The 19,110-nt window shown below is 45.5% G+C and overlaps 1 long non-coding RNA gene across 3 annotated transcripts in view; it reads left to right on the top strand.

The window, feature by feature from the left end:
• LOC103349689 (uncharacterized) overlaps window positions 1-19,110 on the top strand; it is a 108,436-nt gene that overhangs the window by 83,323 nt on the left and 6,003 nt on the right. For 2 of the 3 annotated variants that reach the window (XR_011390185.1, XR_011390184.1), the window contains exon 3: window positions 6,730-14,641. This is a non-coding gene — a long non-coding RNA (uncharacterized lncRNA). Of the gene's footprint in view, window positions 1-6,729; window positions 18,384-19,110 lie in introns of those variants that run through there. The other variant, XR_007920927.2, reaches the window with a different exon arrangement.

Raw genomic sequence — 19,110 nt, forward strand, 5'->3', positions numbered from 1 at the left:
CGCTGAACTGCTTTTTCCGAGCTGGAGCTCCTCTTGGAATATTGGTGCCTTGACCTTTACCATGGCTGTGCTTTTACAGTCTCAGAGCGGATACCTCCTCCTCTAAGACAGCTTCCCATTTTCCCTCCATCTGTACTGCCACCCCTCTGATAATCCAGACCTACCAGTCACCAGCCTATGCAGTCTGATGCTAGGCAAAGCTCTTTCCACAGTGCACTTGCCACCCCTCCACTCACAGGGATCTGCACTGTACTATGCTTCCTTTCCCAAACTGCTAAGTTTCACCATTATATGAACTGAGGCCATTAGCGAATGCACACTAAATTTAGCAGGGCTCTTACTTTTGGGCAATACCTTGGCCTATTTATTGTTCAGTCATAATTCCAAAACTTCTCCATTATTTTCAGTCTCTAACTTTGCCCCAGGCAGGTCAACAAGAGAATTTCTCCTTCATGGGGAAATTGAAGGTACACTTCAAATGAGGATATCTCTTCAACTTTGCTTTCCTTTGTCTAAATTTTCCTTGTATCTTTAGCCTCCCTTTTCTCTTTTTGGCCTCGAACAAGAGTTCTGTCTTATTTCTGAAGGTTCTTTCACCTCTTTCTTTATCCTTTAAGACTATTCCTTTAATTGCTTGTCTTTTGAGTTTCTGTTAAATGAATATATCCTCTTTTTCCGAACATGTACAAGTGTGTCCCATTCTAAAAATAAAGTACACAAGTAATAATAATAACCCTAGTAAGCCATTTCTTTAGCTCTACTTCCTTCTCATTGCATTTTTTCCCTTCTATTATCAAAATGCACAATTGCTTGGTCCACCCCACTCCTTCCTTTTATCCTGAATTTTGTCTTTACACATCAGTGTGATTGCTTTCTTAAAAGTCACTAAGAACCTCATTCTTGCTAAATCTTATACCTCTTTTCTTTCTTCACCATGCTCCTCACTGGGCACTGGGCCCCTTCCTGGAGAGACAAACTCAATCCCTGTACCCCCAAAACTCATAGTCTCTGCAGCAGGTGGCCTTATGCACCAGTTCCTTCTCTCTCTTCCCGATGTCCTGACCCTGTATTCTCCTTATTCTTGTATCACAACCTTCAACATATCCTTTTCTTTATCTTTTACTGGCACACCTTACTGATGCCTCATCCTGTCTTGTTGATGGAAGCATTCCACAAGGTTCAGCACTGGCCCTTTTCTCTCTACATACACCCTCTTTCAGCATTCACCTTCAGTTGTCACTCCCTTTCCATTAACCGTACTCTCATTCTGCCAATTTGCTTTCTCATTTGGGTTGAAATAATTATAACGCACTAGGTAGTCCAAATAAGGTATTTCACAGACACCTCCTACTCAAAATGTACAAAACTGAGGTCATCTTTTCCTCACCTCTTAGGCATTTCCTCCCAGCACACATGGGCCTCCTTTGTGAACTTCCTTCACCGGAGAATGAGTGTGGAACTACATGATCCTGCACCCTTGGCCATGGCTGGTTGGAATCAGTCTCCCAAGGACATGGAATTATGGCAGACACTAGTCTGCTTTTGCTGACCTTGGGAGTGACGTGAAATCCCAAGTGAACCTGCCATTGTGAACAACCTTTTTCAGGGGTGAGAAGATTCACGAATGGAGCAAAGAGAGGCAGGGATGGGAGACTGTGAAGATGTTGGAGAAGTCAGCATTGCCAAGGATCAACATGGACTCTGATTTCTTGCCAACTCCTGATTCTGGCCTCTTGTGAACCTCAGCTGTACTTTCTGCCCTTAAGTTTTGGGAGATCATCCTCTATTCTTAAAACAAATTTTCCCTTTCCACTTTAGCCAGCTTTAGTGGGCTTCAAATAAAGGATTCTGGATGCAAAAACCCCCAAACTCAGGTCTTTTTCATTGCATTCAGATTTCCTGAAATTGAAAGAACACTTTTCTTCTCATCCAGGTCAGACTCTCATATTATCCTTGGCACTTCTCTTACCATAACATGATTTTCCATCAGATCTCCTTACCTAACATGTCCCACAGTTCTGGTCTTCCAAATTGCTCTTGAAAAAAATAGTTTTGAATTTGCGCCTTAGGGCCTCCTTACCAGTCTTCCTGCTTCTGTGTAATTTTCTCCTTCCATCCATCAGAGATCTTCAGAAGTTGTTCTTTCCATGCTGGATTAATACTGCACACTGCACCTGAAATGTCAGACCATCTGTGGCAAGGTATCTGGGCACCTACCTGTCCATTCTTGGTTTTTCCATCATGGAGGTCAACCTATATTGATCAGGTCACCAGGGCTCCTCTGTGCTTTGGCTTCTGGTTGTGTTTAGCCAGTTGGGAGCTCTGGCAGGAGACCAGATGGAGGGAGAAGGTGAAGTCAGAGTATTTAACCCTGGTTCCCTCCCTTTAAGGTCACTTTTAGGGTGGCTGTATCCCTTGGCCAAAGGTCATTGCTTATCTTGAGGTGGCCTCTAAATGACTCTATGTCCTTCCTGATTTTTGCAACCTCTCCCTTCCCTCATCCTTTCAGGCCTTGATTTATTGAGTGCTCTGTCTCTGCTCGTCATAGGTGCCTGTACTCTCTCTAGTTCCTATATTCCCTGCCCACACATTGTAAATAGTCCTTTCACAATAAATGCTCCTTGAATTTTCCTAAATTGAGTGTATCATTCTTTCCTGCTGTGGCCTTGACTGATACAGAGCGAACAGATAACAATAGCTTTTGGGAATTAAATGTTTTAATCTGCATTTTCTGTTAGAACAGTGCTAAGCATATAGTTAAGGCCTTAGAAATAGTTAAGTGTTACTAGTATTATCTGTTATCACTTCTGATTTCGTCTTCTAGTCTGCAGCTCAGCTGAATGGCATACTCCTTCTTAATACTCGCTGTGCTTTCTCACCTCTGTGACCACACCAGGACTCCAACCTCTTTTCTTTTTCTGCTCATCTCCCACGCTCCAGTTAATCATCTTTACCTAAGAACTTCTTCCTCAACCAGGTAACATCATGTATCCCTCTTCCTCCACCTCTCCCTGGGTGCTTCCCACATTCTGTTTCTTTTGAGATTTATTTGGGCTTATAGGAATCATTTCTTCCACTGTACTGGCAGCTCCTTTAAGGCACACATTCAATCCTATTTATTTTCCTCTTTTTAAATACTTCACCTTTAATTAATCAAAGAAAATTTTGGTGCTAAATCCCTACCATCCATTCTCCCCACAGCAGCCAGAATGATCTTTCAGAAATATAACAGAAATGATCCTGCTGCCCCATTTAATCCTCCAGTGACTTCCTTCCGTACTTGAAATAAAATCCCTCTGCCACGGGCTGTTGACAAAGTCCACTGATCTGCCCCCAGCAGCCTCACTGACACACCTAGAGTCCTGGAACCTACTGAGCTTGTTTCTGCTGTTGGGCCTTGTCCAGCTGTCTCATCTGCCTGGAATGCATGCCCTGCCAGATGGGCCCTTTCCTCAGACCCCAGCTTTGATACCACCTCTGCAGAGAGGTCTTTGTGACTTCTCCATCTATTCTAGAGGACCACTTAAGTCACTCCCCATTTCATCTCCCATTTATGTTTTATACATAGTACTTCTGATTTTTTTTTCTTTATGAGATATACTCTATATACCATAAAATTCATCTGTTGAAACTACCCAATTCAGTGAATTTCAGGATATTTAGAAAGTTGGGCAGCCATCAAAGCCATGGAATTTAGAATGCTTTTATTATCTGAAAAGAAACCTTATAGGCATGAGCAATAGGCTGGTGCTCCATCCCCCACCCCACTGCTTTACTTTCCAGCCTCTGGAAACCACTAATCTACTTCTCACCTCCAGAGACTGCCCTGTTCTGGGCTTTCTGCATGCATACATTTATACAGTATGTGGACCAGCGGGCACTTAGTGTTACAGTTTTGAGGTTGTCCATGCTGTAACTTGAATCTGCACTTCATTCCTTTCTATTGGCACATATTGCCCCATTGTATGGATATACCACATCTATGTGTGGACTACCACATCTATGTGTGGACACACCACATCTATGTACCTTTTCACTAGTTGATTATCATTGGATTGCTTCTTCTTCTTCTTTTTTTAATCACTTGTTTATCTGTTCCCCACCATGAAAGAAGAGAATGAGCCTTGTCTCTGTCTGTCCCACTCATTGCCATAAATCCCTTAGCACTCTCCTGGTGCGGTGCTTATCCACGGAAGGGTTGGGACATGCCACCGCGAGTGGAGCAGGGCCCAGAACGGGGTCCAGCGCACACTGAGTGCTCCCACATTGTCTGAATGAGAGCTGTTACATCGCAGAAGGTAGTGGGCAGCAGCGTCTCTGCTGTCTACCCCCAGGCTTTCCCCTCTCCTGCTCGCCTCCCCGACCCACTCTCCCCAGAGGCTCATCAGGCTTGAGCTGCCACTACCCGAGCATCTTTCTGCAAAGAAAAAGTAGGTCTTGGCCACTGTGCAAGGAGAAACCAGAGGCAATTAAGAGCGCCCCAGACCCCAGGCTCCCAGGGGCTTTAGATCCCATCACTTTCCTTTGACTCTGAGCTTCTGGGGGATCTTCCCAGGTAAAAGAGTCAATAAACTCCTTTGTTGCCTTGGCCAGCTAGGCTTGGCTTCCTGTCCCTTGCCACAGAGAGAGTTCTGATGAATACAAACAGGATCCTCCTCACCCAACCGGTCTGGTCACAAGAACAAATGATGTGCAAGGGTTTCTCAGATGAGAAAGCATTTCCACACCCCCTTATTCCACTCTACTCTCTTAACAGGAGAATTTCACAAACCGAATTTTAAACTTGAGGAAATCCAAGATCAGAAATGCCAAGTGACATGCCTAAGGTCACACAGCTTAAAATTGCACCGCCAGGTCTCAAAATCAGCCTTTAGCTGCCAGTTCTGTGTTCCTCACCTACTGGGATAAGCCCCCCACCCAGCTTTGGGAGGAAAAGGTGACATGTACTTCTGGGTGCTCTGGCTGTGCATCAGGGGCCCAGCACAGTCCTTGAGGGGGTTGCTGAATAAATGATTTCAGGAGTTTACAAGGCTCTAGGGCTGGCACTGTGGCACAGTGGGAGAAGTCACTGCTTGTGACATTATCGTCCCATATTAGAGTGCTGGCTTCTAGTCCTGGCTGCTCAGCTCGTGATCAAGCTTCCTGCTAATGAGCCTGGGAAGGCAGCAGAGGATTGCTCAAGTGTTTGGGCCCTGCCACCTATGTGGGAGACCAAAAATGGGGTTTCTGGCTCTGGGCTTTGGTGTGGCCCAGATCTGGAATTTGCAGTTATAAGAAGAATGAACCAGCAGATGGAAGCTCTGTCACTCTCCCTTTCAAATAAATAAATTTAAAAAATAATAGTTGGGGGCTGGCACTGTGGCATAATGGGTTAAACCAACATCTGCAATGCCAGCATCCCATGTGGGTTCCGGTTCGAGTCTAGGCTGCTCCAATTCTGATCCAGCTCCTTGTTAATGTGCTGGGGGAAAGCAAAGGAAGATGGCCCAAGTGCTTGGGCCCCTGTATCCACATGGGAGACTGAGATAAAGCTCCTGGCTCCTGGCTCCTGACTTCAGCCTGGCCCAGCTCTGGCTGTTGTGACCGTTTGGGGAGTGCACCAGCAGTTGGAAGATCTCCTTCTCTCTCTCTCTCTCTCTCTCTCTCTCTCTCTCAGTAAATCTGCCTTTCAAATAAATAAACTAAATCTTCAACAAAATTTTTGATGACTTGAAATGGCTAAAGCTGGAAGATCCCTACAGGTACCTTATGCCAAGGTCTCTGATTATCAGAGAATCTGAGGCTGAGTGGATTGAAACATCCTGAACAAGTTACAAAGTGAAAATCAAACACTCAGCTCTCAGCAGGGAAGAGAACTCCAAAGTTCCATGTCCGACTCCTTCCTCTTCTCCCAGCTCTCTGCTTAAGCATCTTTATTGTAGGTTGGTCCCAATTGAAGAAAGCAGAACTCTGTGAAGGCCCTTTGCTGGGATCTGACTGATACCCGAGTCACAATTCCTAGTGATGTGTGTCAACACCAGAACACAGGAGAGACTCAGAAGACAGATTTGTACATTAAAACTTCTGTTTTTTAAAAAAAGATTTATTTATTTATTTGAGAGGCAGAGTAACAGATAGAGAAGGGGAGAGAGACAGACAGAGAGAGAGCTCGAGCGCAAGCCCTTTCATCTGCTGGTTTACTTCCCAAATGCTTGCAACAGCCAAGGATGAGCCAAGCTGAAGCCAGAAGCCAGGAATTCCACCCAGAGCCCCACGTGGGTGGCAGGAACCCATGTACTTGTGCCATCATCTGCTGCTTCCCAGGTGCGTTAGCAGGAAACTGGATAGGAAGCAGAACAGCTGAGACTGAACACAGCACTCTGATACAGGATGTGGCATCATGAGTGGCAGTTTAACCCGGTGCACCTGTCCTGACCTTAGAATTTCTGTCCTCACTTCTTGTCCCCTTTCTACTCAGTCATCCTACCATAAGCCCTGGGTCTGCCCTTTCTATGTTATTCCTCTCTAATATAACCACTGTATCACCGTCATGAAAACTGGCCATGTTTTCCTCTCTACTCCTCTTTTTCTTTGATAAACTCTTATTCATCCTTCAAAGCCCAACTCAAATATTATCTCTTCTGACACTGTCCTGCATGGACTCTCCCTCGTCTGAGCTTCTGTAGCACTTTACCAATAGATCGCGGCAATTTTCAAGCTGTATTATGTCTTTTGTTGTTTTCGCACCAGACCACAGTTCCTTGGAAACCTGGCTTTGTCCTGAGAAGTTCTGTCTCCCAGCCCCTGACCCCGGTGTCTGCACAATAAGAAGTATCCAGCAAATGCTGAAGCTTTGTGAATGATGCTGTCCTCTCTTGGGATGATGGACTGAAACAAGAAGAATAGCTGAGCACATTCAAGAAAAATTTCTTGACAATTTCTTTTGGAAGTTGCTGTCACGTGATGACTGATGATGTGAATGAAATCAGCAGTAGCACTGTCAGGCAAGAAAGAGGGCCTTTGAGCAGAAGTGCCCAGGGAGCCTCTGTGGCTACGAGGTCGCCCTCATGGATGATACTGAGGAAAACACTTTCACATGTCTGTTTGGGCTGTTCCCTTGCAGCTTGGATGATGAGAGCCGTTATTTCTGATTTTCATTTTATGGCAAGTAATGTGGAAGAGAGATGTTCCTAAGGTGATTGTATTCACTTGCTGGGACTACTGGGCAAAATATCACAAAATGCATAGCTTAAGAAACAGAAATTGGGGCTGACGTGGTGCAGTGGGTTAAGCTTCTGTTTGCGATGCTGGCATTCCATATAGGAATGCAGTTTCTTTTTCTTTTTTATTTTAAAGACTTATTTATTTTATTTGAAAGTCAGAGTTACACAGAGAGAGGAGAGGCAGAGAGAGAGAGGAGTCTTCCATCCCCTGGTTCACTCCCCAATTGGCCACAACGGCCGGAGCTAAGCTGATCTGAAGTCAGGAGCCAGGAGCTTCTTCCAGGTCTCCCTCGTGGGTGCAGGGGCCCAAGGACTTGGGCCATCTTCTACTGCTTCCCCAGGCCATAGCAGAGAGCTGGATTGGAAGTGGAGCAGCTGGGTCTTGAACCAGCTCATATGGGATGCCAGCACTGCAGGTGGTGGCTCTACCCACTATGCCACGGCACCGGCCCCATGGAATGCAGTTTTGAATCCTGCCTGTTCTGCTTCTGATCCAGCATCCACTGCGCCTGGGAATGCAGTGAATGATGTCCCCAAGTGCTTGAGAAACTGCCATCCATGTAGGAGACCTGGATGGAGCTCTGGGCTCCTAGCTTTGGCTTGGCCCTGCCCCAGCCATTTCGACCAGTGGAGAGTGAACCAGGGAATAGAAGACCTCTCTTTCTCTGTGTCTCTGTGTCTCTTCTTCTCTCTCTCTCTGCTACTGTGCCTTTCAAATAAATAAGTAAATGAATCTTTAAAAAAAGAAAACCAACAGAAACATATCATTTCACAGTTTTGGGTCCTAGAAGTCTCAGGTCAAGGCTGGTCCTTGCTGAGGGCAGTGGGAAGATCTATGCTATGCCTCTCCCCAGCTTCTGGTGGGGCTGGTAATCTTTGGCATTCCTTGGTTTGTCTAGAAACACTAGCACCCTGGTATTTGCCTTCGCTATGTTCCCATGGTGTCCACCTTGTGTGTGTGGGTCTGTCTCCAATTTTCTACCTTTTTTAGGGACATGAGGCATATCAAGTTCAAGGTCTACTTCATGACCTGATTTTAACTCCATTACCTTTGTAAAGAACCTATCTCCAAATAAAGTCATATTCTTAAGTACTGTGGGTTAGAATGCCAACATATGAATTGAGGGGGATAATATTAAGCCTAACTGTGACCTCTGTGAATTGCTAGCTGAACTGAGTTCAGAGCTCAGAGTCCAAAAGCCAGCTTCATAGGAACAACAGAAGCGGATTTTATTTTTAATTGATTGATTGATATGAAAGGCAGAGAGAAAAAGACAGATCTTCCATCCATTGGTTCACCCCCTCAAATGCTCACAACAGCTGGGAACGGGCAAGGCTAAAGCCAGGAGCCAGGAACTCCATCCAGGTGTCTCAGGTGTGTGGAGGAACTCAAGTACCTGAGTCATTACCTACTGATTCCAAGGCAGATTAGCAGGAAGCTGGATTAGAAGTGGAGCAGTCAGGACTTGAACTGGTACTCTGATTGGAATTCAGGTGTTCCAAGCCTTGACTTAACCTGCTGCTCCACAATGCCCTGCCTGGAACAATCTTCAATGACGTCCATCTCTCTGCCTTGAGTTCACCTCCCAGTGCCAGTGAGACTTTTTTGTGCTACGAGAGACTCAGTGGGAGAGTTGGTAACAAAGCTCTAGAAGACACAGCTGAATAATCATATCACCTGCCCTGCTCCAGGCCCTTCTAGGGCAAATGAACCCGAAATCGGGGCAAGAGAGACAGGGAGGGATGAATAAAATGAGAGAGACAGGGCCACAGAAAGTAAACCTATTTTGAAGTAGAGGCAAATTTAAATTATCCACAAGGGAAATGAAGCTTAAGTTTTCAGGGTTTCCCTCATCAACTCCTCAAGGCTCTGCACTTAATTTTGTATACTTTTTTAAAAGAGGCACCCTTCCTCATAAAATATAAAATCCAATCTTTTCAAAACTTGGTCTGCCCTACTCCTAAGGAAAATGCTGCGACTGTCCTTGTAGCTCAAATGGGATAAAAATGTCTCTTCTCCTTCATTCTGGAAAACAGGACTCACTTGGGTTTGTGTTCAGAGCATCCTGCCTAAGTACCAGGCCTCAGCTACCAAACCTCACACACACGTCAGCAGTTTTGTCTCTTGTCCCACATACTAGGAATGCACCTCCCTGCTCCTTGTCATGAATGGCAGCTTCGGAGTCTTAGCAGAAGTTGTGGATCTCTGGGCAGATACTCCTGACACAGCATGCAATCAGAGTCCAGGACAGATGCCCACCAGAGTGAGGTGGAAGAGCTGCTGCCTTGTCACTGGTGTCTGAGGGATGAGCTGATGCAGGCTGTGCAGCAAGTGGGGTGACCCTCACTGACTGGGCACTTCCGCTGCCTGCAGCATTCTCTCATGCACCTCTGATGCCGGAACTGCAGGGATGGGTTGGAACCATCCTTTAGGGAAATACTGGCACATTGAACAATCTGTGTCTCCTTAGACCTTGCCTTGCTTTTCCCTGGCATCTGGGTTTTCCCTTCCTTAATGTGAATGCAGACCTGAATATCTGCAGAACTGCTCCTGGGCAGGGCTAGCTCTTCATCTGCAGGTAATGAACTTGGCAGGGATGGTGGTATTTAATAGCTAAAGTTGATTGATCCAAATGTCAACTATTTCATTTCTCAAAAATGTTTTATGTGTGTTGGATTTTTCCCCTAAGTACATAGCGTCTATTTGAATTTCTCTCTCTCTTACATGAGATTTATTTATGCCATTCGTGCAGAATAACTGATGTCTTCCATAATCTATCTCAGAACTCGCATCCTGGAATCCCAAGAGGCCTGAGACAATGAAGCCAAAAGGATCAGTACATTCACTTACCTGCCGCCTAGGGATGGGTCAGACCTTTACTTGGAAAGGCAACATTATCCTGTTCTTACGAGAACAGAGTGACAGGGCTTTACAAAAGGCTAGTCATTACTTCAAATTTCTAAACAATCAAATCAGGACAGTCAGTGATTCCCTGGTGGCTGGACATCACAATGGCTAGGAAAACCCTACTTTATACCAACTCTTCGTGAAGTTCAGTCAATCCTGTGGACGCAGCCTGAGAAATTATTAGTCCTGCTGTGCTGATGAAACCTTTGATGTATAAAGACCAAGTGGCTTACTCAACATTATAGTGACTCAGGCTTTTAAGTCATGGAACCCAAGTGAAATCTTAGTTGAGTATTTCTGATCTCAGGCTAAAAAATGGAGGTGTGTGATAAAAACTAGTCAGAAAGGATGTGGGTATGCACAAATGTGATGAGAGTATGGCCAAGACTCCCAGAGACTAGAGCTGTAAGGTCACTCAGAATCCACAGCATTCCAAGGACCCCTTTGTTTCAACTCTTGCTCTCACCGGGGCAGGAGTGCAGACTCGGCATTTCTCTGCCATTCACGTGCTTCACCACTCTTCAGTTTGCCCACTTCTCTTGTACCATCTCATTGAAACTCATCTTTTTCTTTTTGGTCTCCCACCAAATTCCCTCATTGGTTAGCACCTTCTAATCAGATCCCTTATAAATCACAGACCAGTATCTGGACTAGTTACACTGGGGTCCCTGTGCACTCATTTGCAGCTTGAACAGACCACAGGGAGTCATGTGGGACAAGAGATGACCACCTTGCTCCAGCCACAGCTACAGTCTGCTCTTTTTAGCCAGAGAGCAACTTCCTTGGGTGAGGGCAGTGGGGAGATAAACACTCTGACTGATCATCTACTCTACAAGACACATCGACCTAGCCAACATTATTTCCCCCAGGCAAGGGATCAAGTATGCCTAACATGTAGCAAGGTGTCTGATTTAATTCATCTCTAGATTCTTTAAGAGATGGGAAAGGTAGTTGGTGGTGGTGGCAATTAGTGAAACCAATTGCTACAAGGGATCTCATGCTCCTAAGGAAAGAATAAAGAAGAAAGTAAGAGAAGAAAATGGTTATCAATTAGAGGGCTGATATTTGCAGTATTTCAGCAGTAACATTATACGGTTAATGACTAGATGTAGGTCCCCGGGACATACAATTATTCACTGTGAGGCCTCGAGCAAGACAGTTCATGGCTCGGAGCCTGGTTTGCTTCTATAAAACAGGAGATGATAATAGCATCTGCCACCTACCTGCTTCTCCTGGGGTGTCTGAGGACAAGTTAACATTTGCACTGTGCTTTGAAACTCTGGGATGAAAGGTGTGAACAAACTATAAAGAGATACTGTGCTTGGTTATTTGCATTTGGTTGTGAGCCACTTGGATTGCTTTTTGGAGGCCAGTACTGGCAGATGTGGTGAGAGAATGAAGGGCAGGGACAGGAGAGGAGACAGAGATGCCAGGAGTAAGGGCCTGTAGCTGTCACCTGGGGAGAAACTCAACAGTCAAGAGAGGCTACGGCAGCCAGGAGATTTACTGTCCAATAGACCAAAGGGCATGGCGAACTGTGACTTTTGTTCTTTCGGATTTGCAAGAAAAGTTTTCAAAGCAGCAGGATTGGACCTAGTGCAGCTCCCCCTGGAGTCTGGGTAGTCAGGGGACTAGCCCCAGCTCTGCCTTGCTCCTCCTGGTTTCTCCTCCTCTTCTCCACTCCCACTGAAGTGACTGTCTTTAGGCAGAGGCTGGAGAAGATGCTTATGTGAGGATCCATCCTGGCATGTAAAAGTCTCATAAAACCTCAGCCCTTAACCAGTTGCCAGTGCTTCCTACCCAGCTCATAGGTTAGCCTCCCTTCCTCTTGATTTTCTTGGTTGGGGTGGTTCCAGCTGGTCATTGTAACTCATTCCATCTACAGTAATCAGTGGTGTATATGGTGGGTTGGCAGGTGGCTGCCCAGTGCCTAGTTTGCCCTGGGCAGGCAGAAGCTGGATATTCCCAAGTCCACACTAAACCCTACTGCCTTCATTTTACCACTACCTGTCTCTGAATTAAGATCCTATGACCTTTGTTGATTCACCTCGTCATACCCACTAATAAAACTTTGATTACTTAGACTGCCTGGTGAATTAGGTGATTATAAGACACTTTTAGACTTTAACAGAGGCAGATTTTAATGTAGGCACCCCTCATCCCCACCCCCAATCCTCGTTTGCTTCAGAAGGGTGTTTGACTATGAGTCTCCTCACCTGTTAAAGTCACAGTGCCTATACTACCTATTCACAAGAGTATTTTAAGAATCTGATGGTTTAAAGTAGGTGAGAGCACTTAGTAAATGGTGAGCCATTATGCAAATGTTAGTGATTATGTTGAAGATGGTCATTAGATCCTGGACCTACCTGTGTGGAGTACATTGTACAGAGGCGATAAACTGAACAGGATTTAAATTAGCTAATTAGATTGGAGTTTTAAAATGCTTTTACCTAAGCCATTCAGAAACAGCAGGGCCCAAATGCAGACATCTGACCCTCTGCGCACATGGAGAGGCATGTGCAAAGGGCAATTCTGTTCTTGGGCTCTGCTGGCATCGATGCCAGCAGGTGCAAGGGCCTGCCTTCTGTGTTGATTCCCAGCTCTGGAGATCTGTCAGAGGAGATCTGGTATTCCAGGGCATGTGGTTAGGACAGGATTCTAAGGGTAGTGGGAAACCACTGGAGGGTTTAAAACAGAAGGGTAATTTGTTCTGATTTACCTTGTATAACATTTCCCAGGCTACTGTATAAAAAAATGAAATGCAGACATTTGTAAACGCTGTCGTTCTTTTCAGCTGACAAACATTTGAGCCCCATCTGTGTTTGAGAAATCCTCTGCCCTGCCCAAAGCAATCTTGGCAGGACACTATCCCCCTACTCCAGAAACTGCTCAGGCCAAAGACTCCTTAAACCCCTCTGATAGCTAAAAAATGGGCCCTGATTCTTGACCTGGGACTCCAGATCTTGCTCTGCTGCGACAAAGACCTAAGACAAGACAGATTTACTGCACTGCGGGCAGAGCTGGCAGCACGAGGGCCCAGTGGAATCCAGAGTCTACTGCCAGCCGGAGGCCAGTGCCAGTGAAATATCTAGGTCCAGCAAGGTAGTGATGACATCCTGGCCAACCTTACTTTCTTCGGTGCTTTTACTGAGATTGGCTCCTTCCTAGGTTCCTACCCACCTATATCTGAGGCTACTTCTATCACCTTCTCATCAATTCTGTGATTTCAAATAGATTTCCACTAATCCACTTTCTGCTTAACTGCACTACTATTGTTATCTATTTGCTTACAATCAAGAGCAAAGCAATTACATAGGGAGCTTTCACAGAAATGATGGTGGCTTGGATTGAGTATGGCAGTGCAGGTAGGAAGAAGTGACTGGAATGGATTTAGGGTAGTGTTGGAGGATGAGTTGTCAGAATTTACTGATGGCTCACATGTAGCAAATTCATCCTATAACATGTGGCAAGAGGCAAAGACGACTCAAAGAAACTTGATATTTGGCTTGAAGATATTGACACATTTTTGTGTAAGCATAGAAACAGTCTGGAAAGAAAGGCACTAAATCTTTATCCGGGTTTGTGTCTGGGAGTACAGCTGAAGCTATGGTAAGGGCAGGGGCTTTTGTTCATATTTTATACAAAATGTAATTTATGTCATAGTTACTTCATATTTTATATGCAAAAAAGTAATAGTGGGCAGATGTTTGTCACAGAAGTTAGGAAACTGCTTGGAAGACCTGTATCCCATGTTGAAGTGCCTGGTGTGAGTCCTAGATCCTCTGTGTCTAATCTAGCTTCCCATCTGTGAGCACCCTAGGACCCAGCACAAGTGCTTGGGTCCCTGCCACCCACATGGGAGACCCAGATCTAGTTCCAGACTCTTGTCTTTGGCCTGGATCAACCTCAGCAATTGTAGGCATTTGGGGAATGAACCAAAAGGTAGAAGATCTGTCTCTCTCCCTTTCTAATAAAATGAAAAAAAAATTTTAAAAGTGGAATCATTATGGATTTTTAAAATGTTCTGATATTGAAAATAAAATTATAAAAATATTTTTAAGAACTTTTGTGGAAAATTTAGGGGAGATATTTAAGACAGAATTAGATTAATGGAGCATGTCTGAGTGTGTTGAAAAGTTGAGAGGAGAAATGAAGAGTTTTTTGGCTAAATAGAAGAAATGCTATTTCAAAGGGAAGAGAAGATTTAGAGTGGAACTTACCAGTCATTGACTTTGAAGCGGAAGGTTTCACAACCAAGTGCTGGAGTACCGTCTCCGTAACTAACATTAATTACATCTTTTGGAAGAAGAGCTATGCTGCATCCCAAACTCTCTGGATTCCAGCAGCTAGCGGGAGTTTGCCCACATCAGAGATGAGATGTTCCAGAAAAAGCATGTGAAAAGACTGTGTAACCTTGCTCCCTCCCCAGGAATCTGGACGTGGGAAGGGGAGGATGTGCAGACGGAACAGGGCCGAGTTGAGGAAGCCAACGGTGGAGAGCTACTTGCCAAAAGATGTGGATAAAGAACAGGTGAGGCTTGTTAATACTCAAAGCAAAGTTTAAATAACAAATCTGTCTGTTGGCCGATTTGTTCATTTCAAATCTTGAGGAGGAGAGCCCAAAGCAGAGTCAAATCCAAATGTGTTCCATGGCCAAAAAGCCAAGATAGGCACAAGTTGTATGCAGGGACCCAGGGGAGGCCTGGAGGGAGGGAGTTCTGGGTGGAAGTATCTTGGATACTGAAGAGTTCTTGAGAGAGCAGACATCCTGTCTAGGTCCCAGGGAATCTCCTGAGACCCAGAGGCATGCATCTGAGGGGAAGAGGATATAAATCTGGTAGACCTTATTCTAGACCTTATCCTTCTACCCGTCCATCCATTTAGCAGCACCAACTATAACCAAATTCTTACATTGACATCATTAGTTTAAATTAACTTCAGGAGAATAGTTGCAAAGAAAAGCATTTTTATGAATTTTAAATATGCAGGATTATGAGAGTGAGACTAAAAAGTGTTGCCAACCAGATCAGCATTTAAGAAACATTAAAAATAGTTTGTAAGTAGCATATAAATGTTTAGATGTAAATGCATGCTACCATGGTTTTTTTTTTAAGATTTTATTTATTTATTTGAGAGGTGGAGTTACAGACAGAGGGAGAGACAGAGAGAGGTCTTCCATCCACTGATTCACTCCCCAAATGGTTGCAATGGCCAGAGCTGAGCTGATTTGAAACCAGGAGCCAGGAGCTTCTTCCAGGTCTCCCACATGGGTGCAGGGGCCCAAGCACTTGGGCCATCTTCCACTGTTTTCCCAGACCATGCTGCTAAGGTTTTTAAAATATTTTTTGGGGGGCAAACTTGTCAAGTCACTGCTTGGGATGCCCACATCCCATAAAGGAGTGCCAATTTGAGTCCTGCTTCCTCTATTTCCCATCCAGCTTCCTTCTAGTCCATCCTGGGAGGCACCAGATGATGGCTGGCTCAAAGTAGCTGGGTCCCTGCCACCCACATCAGAGATCCAAACTGACTTCTCAGTTCTTGGATTCCAGCTGGCCCGGCCCAGGATGTTGTGGGGATTTGGGGAAGTGAACCAGCAAATGGAAAATTTCTCTCTCTCCCTCTCCCCTTCTCCCTCTCCCTCCCTCTCTCTTTTTCTCCTTCCATGTCTTTCAAATAAATAAAAAATAAACAATTTTTAAAGTAATAAAAATATGTATTTCTCTACATAAGCTAGACAAACTTGGGCTGGGATTTTGATTGTTGCCCTCATTTACTTAGTCGACCTTTTCTTGTCAGACAACATGAAGCTAACCACTCCAGACAATGCCAGACTTAGCATATATTTTAACATAATAGATTTCCTGTCATGAGAATTGTTTCTATTAACTGCAGCTCAATAAAAAAAAGGTCTAGGAGCTGGGAGAAATACACACACACACACACACACAAACATATATATTTATACTGGTGTACATAAAACCTCATGTTAAGTTGCCTGATGTTTTGAATTATTTCAATTTGTCTCCAACCAGAGTGGAGTTAAGTCAGAGTTAATGAGATGGACGAGTCCCTGGAATAAAATTGTGAATTTAAAAACATCACAATATGGTTGCTAGGCTTCACTTTGGGAGCCTCATTTAAGCTATGGAGGGCAGTGTGGGGGGGGTGGGTGGGGGGGGGAATCATGTTTAGAAAAACATCCTCAAAGTTTCAGACGTTCCTGAAATAAAGATACCAGGCGGGAGCATTAATACAGCTGTGTGTTAATCCCTGTGGCTGGAGTTCACCCCGATGATTAATTACCATCCTGTTTGCCTGGTGTTAATAAGCCTTCCAAGGAGCCAGGCCCCGCCCCTCCCCCATCTCTGAAGGTATTCTTCATCTTCAACCCTGTGATTTTCAACCAGAAAAAAAAATAATAGTGGCAGCCCTGGAGGCCTGCCAGAGCGAGCGTTTCTCGTTCTCAGCGCAGTGTTCTCACTGTGTTTGCTTTGCATCTTTTCTCTGACCTCTTTATCTCCCCGACTCCCCCACCCCCCAACATGTGCCATTTCTCCTTAGGCTGTGAAAACGCACGCACAAGTTCACCTCAGCCCCCTCTGTAGCCTCCTGGAGAGCTTAGCAGAAAACAAGTCCCTGCTTGTGGGGAGCTTAGGAAGGCCAACCGGGAAAGCAAGGCTACGGTGGCTGCTCGCCATGGGCTTTCTGTTTCCTACTCTGCCAGATGGTTTCCAACCCCCTTTCAGTTCCAGAACAGCCTAAAGCCCAGGGCAGGCAAGCTGCCCGCCCAGAGTGACATCTGTGTTTCTAGGAAGGCAGTCTTCTGCCCCTCCAACACTTCCTACCCTTCCTGCCTCCACCAGGGGAATCTTGCCTGGAGCAGAGCTGAGAATCCTCCCTACATGCAGACCCCTGGGAGAGGGGACAATGTTTTGCTCCTACATCCTTGGCACTTGAGGAGTCAGTGTCTGAACCTGGGAGGGCACCAACTCACTGGGAGTCTGAAGGGACCATGCTCTTTGCACAGTTGCCAGGAATTCCAGCCATGACAGCTGAAATGAATTGAGGTGCCCTGGAGAGGGCACATGCAGGGAAGACCTGAGACTGGTCTTCTCACCCTCCTGGGGCAGCTCCTGTCCGCCTGACCATTGCAGCTTAGCTGCCATTTGTACCAGAGCTCTTCCTATCACACGAAGGCAGGGACTGTACTGGGTATATCTGTACACTCAATGCCCAGCATGGTGTGTCACAAGCACAGTAGGCCCTTAAGGGCTACCTGCAGAGTGAATGAATGAATGGAAAATTGACTGAGGTCTACCACATGGAGAACAACTTCTAAGTTCCCAGCGTGTTTATCAAGCCTGGCCACCCTGGAACAGTGACATTGGCTGTCACTCTCATCCACACTTGCAGGGACTCCCAAATCTGCCTTTGTATAGTAGGCACTGGGGCCCTTTGCAGCCCTCTGGGGGCTGTGCCAGGGCAGCTGCTTTCCCACCCTACTCCCTCCCCCAGTTGAAATCTCTCTCTCTCTCTTTCTTTTTTCCAAACCTTTCCCCCTGGCTCAGAGCCAGGAAGGCCTCTAAGTCACACTCAGAATTTCCATGACAGTAAATAGACCAAATGAAGCCCTTTCCAGCCTTCTGAAAGAGGTCTCTTCCAACCCCACAGTGTCTGGCAGCATTTTTCTTCCCCCCATTTTGATACAGGCCTGTGGAAGGTCAATGACTCCTTTAAAAAAAAAAAAAAAAAGGAAAACATGGACAAGTGCCCAGTTCCTAACCTGCTGACGGTGCAGTTCTGTGCAGCCAGCCGGCCCCCAGTTCTTTGCCGAAGCCTTCACAGTGAGTTTTCACAAAGGTCTGCAATCTATTATGCTACAGTTGACTGCTGCATTCAAATGTAAAAACAGATCCTTGGATCAACACCCTATAAAAAGCCAAGAAAAAATGTGGTAGTGTTCTTTCCTGGCTTTATCCAAAACCTTTCTGTAGGAGCAAACCTTTGCAACCCAGGGCCCTGTACCTGCGTGGTTTTCCTTGTAGCCTGGTCCATTCGCAATCCCTGCGAGTCATGGAGGCAGCAGCTATTAGCACCCTCACTGTGCAGAGGAAGAGCAAACTCTGCTGAAGGGACTTGATCCCCAAATGATTTTCTCAGCAGCAGAGCTGAGGAAAGACACCTCCAGGGCTTTCATTTCATCCTGCTACCTCCTTGCCTCCAGCCTGCACTAAGCCGTTCTGGAAGATGGTGCTCAAAATACGCTTCCCAGCTAAAACGCAAGTGCTTTCTTAAAATAAAACAACATGCAGGCAGCCCAGAGATCCTGGCCGAGCCCAGACAGAAATGAATTTTCATGCCTTCTTGGACATTGATTGCCACTGGTGCATGAAATCCACATAGGAAAAAATGTTAGTGAAGAAAGATCAACAGGGGATATTTGAAGCTTTGCGGGAAAAGGTACCCATCCCTGTCGGCTCAGCTCATCACCCTTCTCCTGTCTTCTCCCCCACCCCCAAGAATGCCTTAGGCCGAGTGTCAGGAGTAGTGGGACAAGCAGTTTCAGTCAGTCGCGCTGGACTGTAACTGCGGCTGGTGCCACACTGGCATTAGCCACAGGAGCTCATCCCCGCCTCCAGGAGGACTGCCAAATTGCTGTTCATATTCTGTCTGCTTCACTTGTTCACCGATTGGCAATTACCTTGCTGAGATCATTGTTTTTCTCGTCTGTATTTTTAGCTCATTATGAAACTTGCAGCAGGATGACTACCTCAGATCTAGTCTTTGTTTTTTAGAGTTTAGCAAGTAGCTTTAGCTGTGTGGCAAGATTCGCTTTTATGCCTGCTTCAGATGAACAAATGTTAAGACCTTGTTTTTTTGTATTTGTGAGTTCATGTGTCGCCAGGCACACATTTATCTGGATGAACATTAATGTGGCATATGGGTGTGTGCACACATACACATTTCCTTCAAGTTTCATACTTTAGAAACAGCTTTATT

Source organism: Oryctolagus cuniculus, chromosome 1 (genome assembly GCF_964237555.1).
Source record: "Oryctolagus cuniculus chromosome 1, mOryCun1.1, whole genome shotgun sequence".
Classification (NCBI taxonomy): Eukaryota; Metazoa; Chordata; class Mammalia; order Lagomorpha; family Leporidae; genus Oryctolagus; species Oryctolagus cuniculus.